This window comes from Zootermopsis nevadensis, unplaced genomic scaffold (assembly GCF_977971745.1).
Source record: "Zootermopsis nevadensis isolate Lab colony 2312 unplaced genomic scaffold, Znev_1.0 Znev_ptg000027l, whole genome shotgun sequence".
NCBI lineage: Eukaryota > Metazoa > Arthropoda > Insecta > Blattodea > Termopsidae > Zootermopsis > Zootermopsis nevadensis.
The window spans coordinates 7,752,709-7,759,447 of NW_028259159.1; the positions used below are offsets into that span (position 1 = coordinate 7,752,709).

Here is a 6,739-nt window from a genome sequence, read left to right on the forward strand (position 1 = left end):
GTCCACTGGTAACCGTACTTTCGGACACGAACTTCTCCTCGTCATACGTCATGTTGGCATGCAGGCACTCAACACGTCACGCGGATTCAGCAGCGACATCTTCCCTGTTTATATAATTCTTGGAACTAAATTTGCAGAAACTGCGTCAATTAATCAGGCCAACCAACATCACCTATAGAAAACCAACTACCAAACATCTCCATAACCTAAAAATCTTCGATCATTTATGAAAACACTACCAGAAAGCAGGTAGGATTTCGTAAAATACAGCCCAATGAACTTAGCGCGATGCACTCTTAAACGATTATTCCATATGTCCCCACCGGATTGTACTGCACGACTCTCTAGCACACCGACTAACTAAGCCCACTGGTAACCGTACTTACGAACGCGAACTTCCCTTCGTCAGACTTCATTTTGGCAGTCAACGACACAAAAGTACACAACCAACAAAATTAATCCCGGCAATATTCGCCGAAAACCACTTGTAGCAAAACACACACAATCCATAACTCTCATTGCACTTACCTGTCTTATATAGAGCAATCACTTCACTGGCAAGTCAACAAGTTTCAACCATGGGACAACTGCTAATGTGCATCCCCCGATAAGTACTGTTTGGAAACTCCCTCTCGGTGATGATCACTAAATATTCCCATTACCTCCTGCTTTGAAATCTTTTTTTTTTACCGATTTCCATAGAGAAAAAGCAAACTAAGTAATGCGCCGTCAGCACATTTTTAAAGTCTTCTTGGGTCAGAGAACGGACATCCATGATTATCAAAACTGTCCGGTATAGCTATGCCAGAGTTCTTCATCACTGAACAGGTTCTCGGTGGGAGCAAGCAACTGCATGCCTACAAGTTACCATCAACATCTGAGTAAGCACCTCAAGTCAACCCACCACGCTTGCTAAACGAGTGAAACTGCAGAGCACACACTATCCGCTGTGGAACAGATGCAGAATGACTGAGGTTTGGAAGTTCGTGCTGTGGCATTAGCTTCAACCGAGAATGTGAAATGGAATGAAGCTGATTAAAGGGAAAACCACATTCTTTCCAGGAAGAGGAATCACATCTCTGGTGACAAGCTGCGGCCAAAGCCAAGAGTACCTGCAACTTAAAGCCTTACACACACATGACAAACTCTCTCATTCCAACATGTGTTAGCCACCACACTATGAAGCAGTGCCTTATTAACGCAATGTGAATGCGGCCGACATTTTTATTATTTTTCTCACCCTCTATAGAACACCCTACACACATAACTAGACATCCACACCTTACACGGACACACACACGCATTTCACATGATTAACATACTAAGTTGGTATCACACCTGAAACACAATTATCACAACAGAGCAAGCCCCTGCGAATGGGTTAAATAACAGCCTACTGCACCACGTCTCCAGAGGCACACAAAATTTACATGCTGCATTCAGTCCTCTTCTCCATGTACGCACTGAGCAACAGGACGGCCAACCATCGGGGACACAAGTGGTCTTCTTTCGGATGTCAGTCTGTCTAGTGTTGGTGTACTCCTGCTGCAATATACCAGGAAAGGTGTAAGATACACATGAAATCTTGAATCTCAGAGGCCACTTTCATAGACATTGGAGGCAAAGTCGTCTGAAATGGAACAAACTCATGCCAACTTATTTTTCTAATGGGTGACTGCTGCTTATTCAAATATTTAATCTGAAATTGGGGGGGGGGGGGGGGGGGGCAATCCTGTTCATAGACATACCAGGGATTAACCGCATAGGACCAAACATCCAACTTGCAATCAGCCTCTGTCAGAGCATTACCGTTGCTTGACAGAAAAAGTATTTCTCTTCCAACTTGGTACATATTCTGAATATTTATCCACTTAATATTCTTTGTGATATGAAGTCAGAAGACAGTTTCCTTAATGCGCTGGTTTCGCACATTAATTACGAGGAATCTTTCTCCAAAGGCTACAAATGTTACTCCTTATTCTTTGTTTACTACGCCAACAAGGTTGGTAACTTGTAAAGTGATTTATTGACAATGGAGTTTCATATCTGTACTCACTTTTATTGCGGGATTTGAGCACTTTGTTCTGGTTAAAAACCTATATCCCACTACCCTGTATTATTTAGATTACATACTTCTTGTACTGGTGCCTCTTATGAACAGACAGACAGACACACTCACTCACATCCAGTTATGTAGCTCTAAATATAAGCTGCATTTTGTGAGCCAATTAATATAGCTGTCTCTTTGAGAAATGTTGGTCCAACGCCCTAACTTGTGTCAGGCACACAACACAGAGGTTTTACACACCTGTATGAGGCCACCTAACCGCGGCCAATATCGTTCTGGTACTTCACCCCAGCCTTGTCAAACAGAATACACAAAAGGGATCTGAAGGAGGTAGCGGTCATGATGACTGCACGGCCGGTGTCCTAGAACATTAATGAAAATACCTACTTTAAGTACCTGAACACAGAGCAAGCGAGGGGACATCACGACGCACGGAACAACATCCATCAACACTGCACAATACACATGCCCGAAAACCTGAGTACAGAAGGGATGTGGACTGCATGCAGGAATATGCCGGGGCACCAACAATGTCTGCGTGCACAACTCTGTAAGCTCCCGAGGTGAGCATGCCACCCCAGAGAATGTTGTGAATGTACATGTAACTATGTACAGTGGAAAAGGAGAGGTTACGGTGCAATGGAATTTCAAAATAATATACTGTAAAGTACTAGGGAGCGGTAACAAATCACGGGAGTGGCAGCACTTAGACGACTTCCACCTTTCATGAACAGAGATTTTCAACTGCGACCTATCACACAGCACTGCTTCCAGAGTATTTCTACAAATTCTTATTAGAATCTCAACGTGTATGCCGCTGGCTGAGAAATTAATCGTGGAAGTTTAAACAAACAATTTCCTTGGCTGACGAGTTCACAATACCTCAGATTGGAAGAAACACATTGAGTATATTATTCCCAAATTAAGCTCTGCGTGCCTTGCCATCAGAACAGTCATACCACCCATGACAACAGATACTATAAAGCTAGTTTACTTTGCTTTGCTTATTTCCACTCTGTGGTGTCTTATGGATTAATACTTTGGGGGAATTCAACAGACAGTAATAAGGTTTTTCACATGCAAAAGAAAATAATTAGAATAATGGAAGGTGTCAAAAGCAGGGTTTCTTGTATACTTCCACTTGCCCAAGTGAATTTATACTCTGCTTGCTATAATTTGTGGCGGAAAAATTGGATAATCTTAAAAGAAATACAGATGCACATAATTTAAATACAAGACGTAAACATGACCTCTATGTGCCAAATGCTTAACCCTACTAAACGTCAAAAAAAGGAGAGTACTATACATGTATCAAGTTATTTAGTGATCTTCCACCAACAATTAAAACTCTACAATTATGCTATAAAGGTATTCATTCAAGCCTGCATTGAAAGGTTACCTCTTCACTCACTCTTTCTATTCTGCAGATTATTTCACCTCTGCTGAAAATCCTTAAGCTTTATGTATATCTATAATCTATACGTAAAGTCACTTTTGTATTTCTATTTAAAATTCTCAGGTTATGTACATTGATATGTGAAACACGTACTTGTTATTGTGTCGAAAGTACAGAAGTTTACGTATATTGAATGAAGTCCTGAGGTTTATGTATATTGTATGAAATGATAGGTTCTCCTTTTTTGGATTAGTCCAAAGAAGGATCTATGGAACGTAAATAAACTCCACTCTACTCTCTAACATACCCGAATACTGCACTTCCTTATCCAAGTCACAAACGCTCCAGGTGCTTCATTCTTTCTGGTTCTTCACACCTCCAACTCCAAACAAGCTGGTTCCTTATCACCAACACAACTGATCTTCTGAAACACTGATATTCAGACAAATTGGTCTGCCATGTCTTCGCGTGACACCGTGATACCGGCCCACAAACTACACATACAGTTCACAAGAAAGTTGCCACTCAGCACATCCCCTGATCTCAAACTACTCTTTGAGACAGACAAGGCACTCCCACTAAATCTATGACCGTACGCCTCCTCGGAAAGCAAGGAAATCGCACGAGGGCCCGAGGTCTTCCTTGTAGATTTGTGAGGCATGCTACGAACACCCGATACTTTGTCACAACGAATCTAAGGTGTGCACCTGTGTTGTGGTGGCCACATAACCAACATTGCAACCTGTAACTCTAGCTACTTACTTCTATCTTGTCCGCTGCGATAAGCTCTTACACAAATTTAAATAAAAACCTACTGCATTTCCTCAAGCAAGTCACAAAAACTGAGGCTGCCACTACGTGTCTGTGGGTCATCCCAACCGCATCGCCTGATGAATTGTGTCCATCATGTCAGCTCCCGGTGCAAAGTCTTGCTACCTCTGTAGTAATGATGGACTCGAAACTGCGTAACGGCTAAAGTATCCTATATGCTTGCAGGCACGCCTACCTGAAACAAAACCAAGGTACCAAAATAAACATCCGCATTTGACACCATTCGTAACTGCTACTACGAACGCACTCTACACCTCATCAATAATCAACTGGCTAACCGACCTTCCATGCAACCAAAATATTTCCCACTTTACGTCATTCACACAGGAGAAAGATGACGCACATAAATTCAAAACACGCTCAAATAACATCAAATTAACTTGCACGCCCTGGCAATATATGAAGAGTAAATAGAGTAGAGTTTATTTACATTCCATAGATCCTTCTTAGGCCTCAACCAAAGGATGTGCAACATGTCAATTCATACAATATACATACACTTCAGAACTTTCAACACAAGTACAAGAACGTATTTCACATATCAATGTACATAAATTTCAGATTCTGCAATACAAGTATGGAAAATAATTTTACAAAGTAATATATATAAACCTCAAAATTTTAAATATAAATACAAAACTTGCTTTACATACTCGTACATTATGGATATAAGGATTAAACATTTTCAGCAGAGATGAAATCATCTACAGAATAGAAGGAGTGAGTAAAGAGGTAATCTTTCAATGCAGGCTTCAATACCTTTATATCATAATTTAGACTTTTAACTGTTGGTGGAAGATTATTAAACAACTTGATACCTATATAGTACACTCCTTTCTGATATTTAGCAAAGTTTGCATTTGGCACATATAGGTCATGTTTACGTCTCGTATTTAAATTATGTACATCTGTATTTCTGCACTGGATACCGACTGCAGAAGTCGACAGCGGCAGAACGTCCACGCCATTTTGTCATACGCAGGGACGGCAACGTCTGAAAAACAGCGACCACATCCCGCCGCCGCCGGAGAACGAGGGATATTCAACGATCGCTACATGCGCACTGTGACGTCTGCTGTCATCTACCGACAACAGAGCTGAACTACATGCCCGTCCGCGCACACTCCACTGCACTGCCGATCGAAATGCTGCCTGAAATACCACTCCACAGATTGTAAACTCATAACCAGCAACAGGCTAGCTGAACAGTACTTCCGTGACATCCCAGCTCTTAAAAATTACAGGATCTAAAAAACAAACGCAGCCGAAAACAGGCCTACCAACTTCACCTACAAGAAACCAACTACCAAACATATCCATAACCTAAAAACCTTCCAATAATTTATGAAACCAACCACACGGAACAACACCTAGGATCGTAAACTACAGCTCAATCAACTTTTCACGAAGCACTATGAAACAAATAACACACATTTCGCCACTAGATCGCCTACATTCTGGCGCACATTGCCTCTCGGTCACCCGATTTGTTACTGAAAACACCAACCTTTAACACCCTGCTTAGATCAAAATCAGACACAAATCTTTAATACCTACACGACTATCTATAACACAACACACCGACTGAAAGCGTCCACTGGTAACCGTACTTTCGGATACGAACTTCTCCTCGTCATACGTCATGTTGGCATGCAGGCACTCAACACGTCACGCGGATTCAGCAGCGACATCTTCCCTGTTTATACAATTCTTGGAACTAAATTTGCAGAAACTGCGTCAATTAATCAGGCCAACCAACATCACCTATAGAAAACCAACTACCAAACATCCTCATAACCTAAAAATCTTCGATCATTTATGTAAACACCACCAGAAAGCAGGTAGGATTTCGTAAAATACAGCCCAATGAACTTAGCGCGATGCACTCTTAAACGATTATTCCATATGTCCCCACCGGATTGTACTGCACGACTCTCTAACACACCGACTAACTAAGCCCACTGGTAACCGTACTTACGAACGCGAACTTCCCTTCGTCAGACTTCATTTTGGCAGTCAACGACACAAAAGTACACAACCAACAAAATTAATCCCGGCAATATTCGCCGAAAACCACTTGTAGCAAAACACACACAATCCATATCTCTCATTGCACTTACCTGTCTTATATAGAGCAATCACTTCACTGGCAAGTCAACAATTTTCAATCATGGGACAACTGTTAATGTGCATCCCCCGATAAGTACTGTTTGGAAACTCCCTCTCGGTGATGATCACTAAATATTCCCATTACCTCCTGCTTTGAAATCTTTTTTTTTTACCGATTTCCATAGAGAAAAAGCAAAATAATTAATGCGCTGTCAGCACATTTTTAAAGTCTTCTTGGGTCAGAGAACGGACATCCATGATTATCAAAACTGTCCGGTATAGCTATGCCAGAGTTCTTCATCACTGAACAGGTTCTCGGTGGGAGCTAGCAACTG

At 41.5% G+C, this 6,739-nt stretch overlaps 1 long non-coding RNA gene across 1 annotated transcript in view; it reads right to left on the bottom strand.

Annotated features, from left to right (window-relative positions):
- Positions 1–5,024, bottom strand: part of LOC110840791 (uncharacterized) — a 76,382-nt gene extending 71,358 nt beyond the window's left edge. Inside the window, exons 1-4 of the long non-coding RNA XR_015537320.1 lie at positions 4,280–5,024; positions 3,772–3,896; positions 2,309–2,430; positions 529–1,545 (exon numbers count right to left, since the gene is read on the bottom strand). This is a non-coding gene — a long non-coding RNA (uncharacterized LOC110840791). The remainder of the gene's footprint in view (positions 1–528; positions 1,546–2,308; positions 2,431–3,771; positions 3,897–4,279) is intronic.
- Between the last annotated feature and the right edge of the window lie 1,715 nt (positions 5,025–6,739).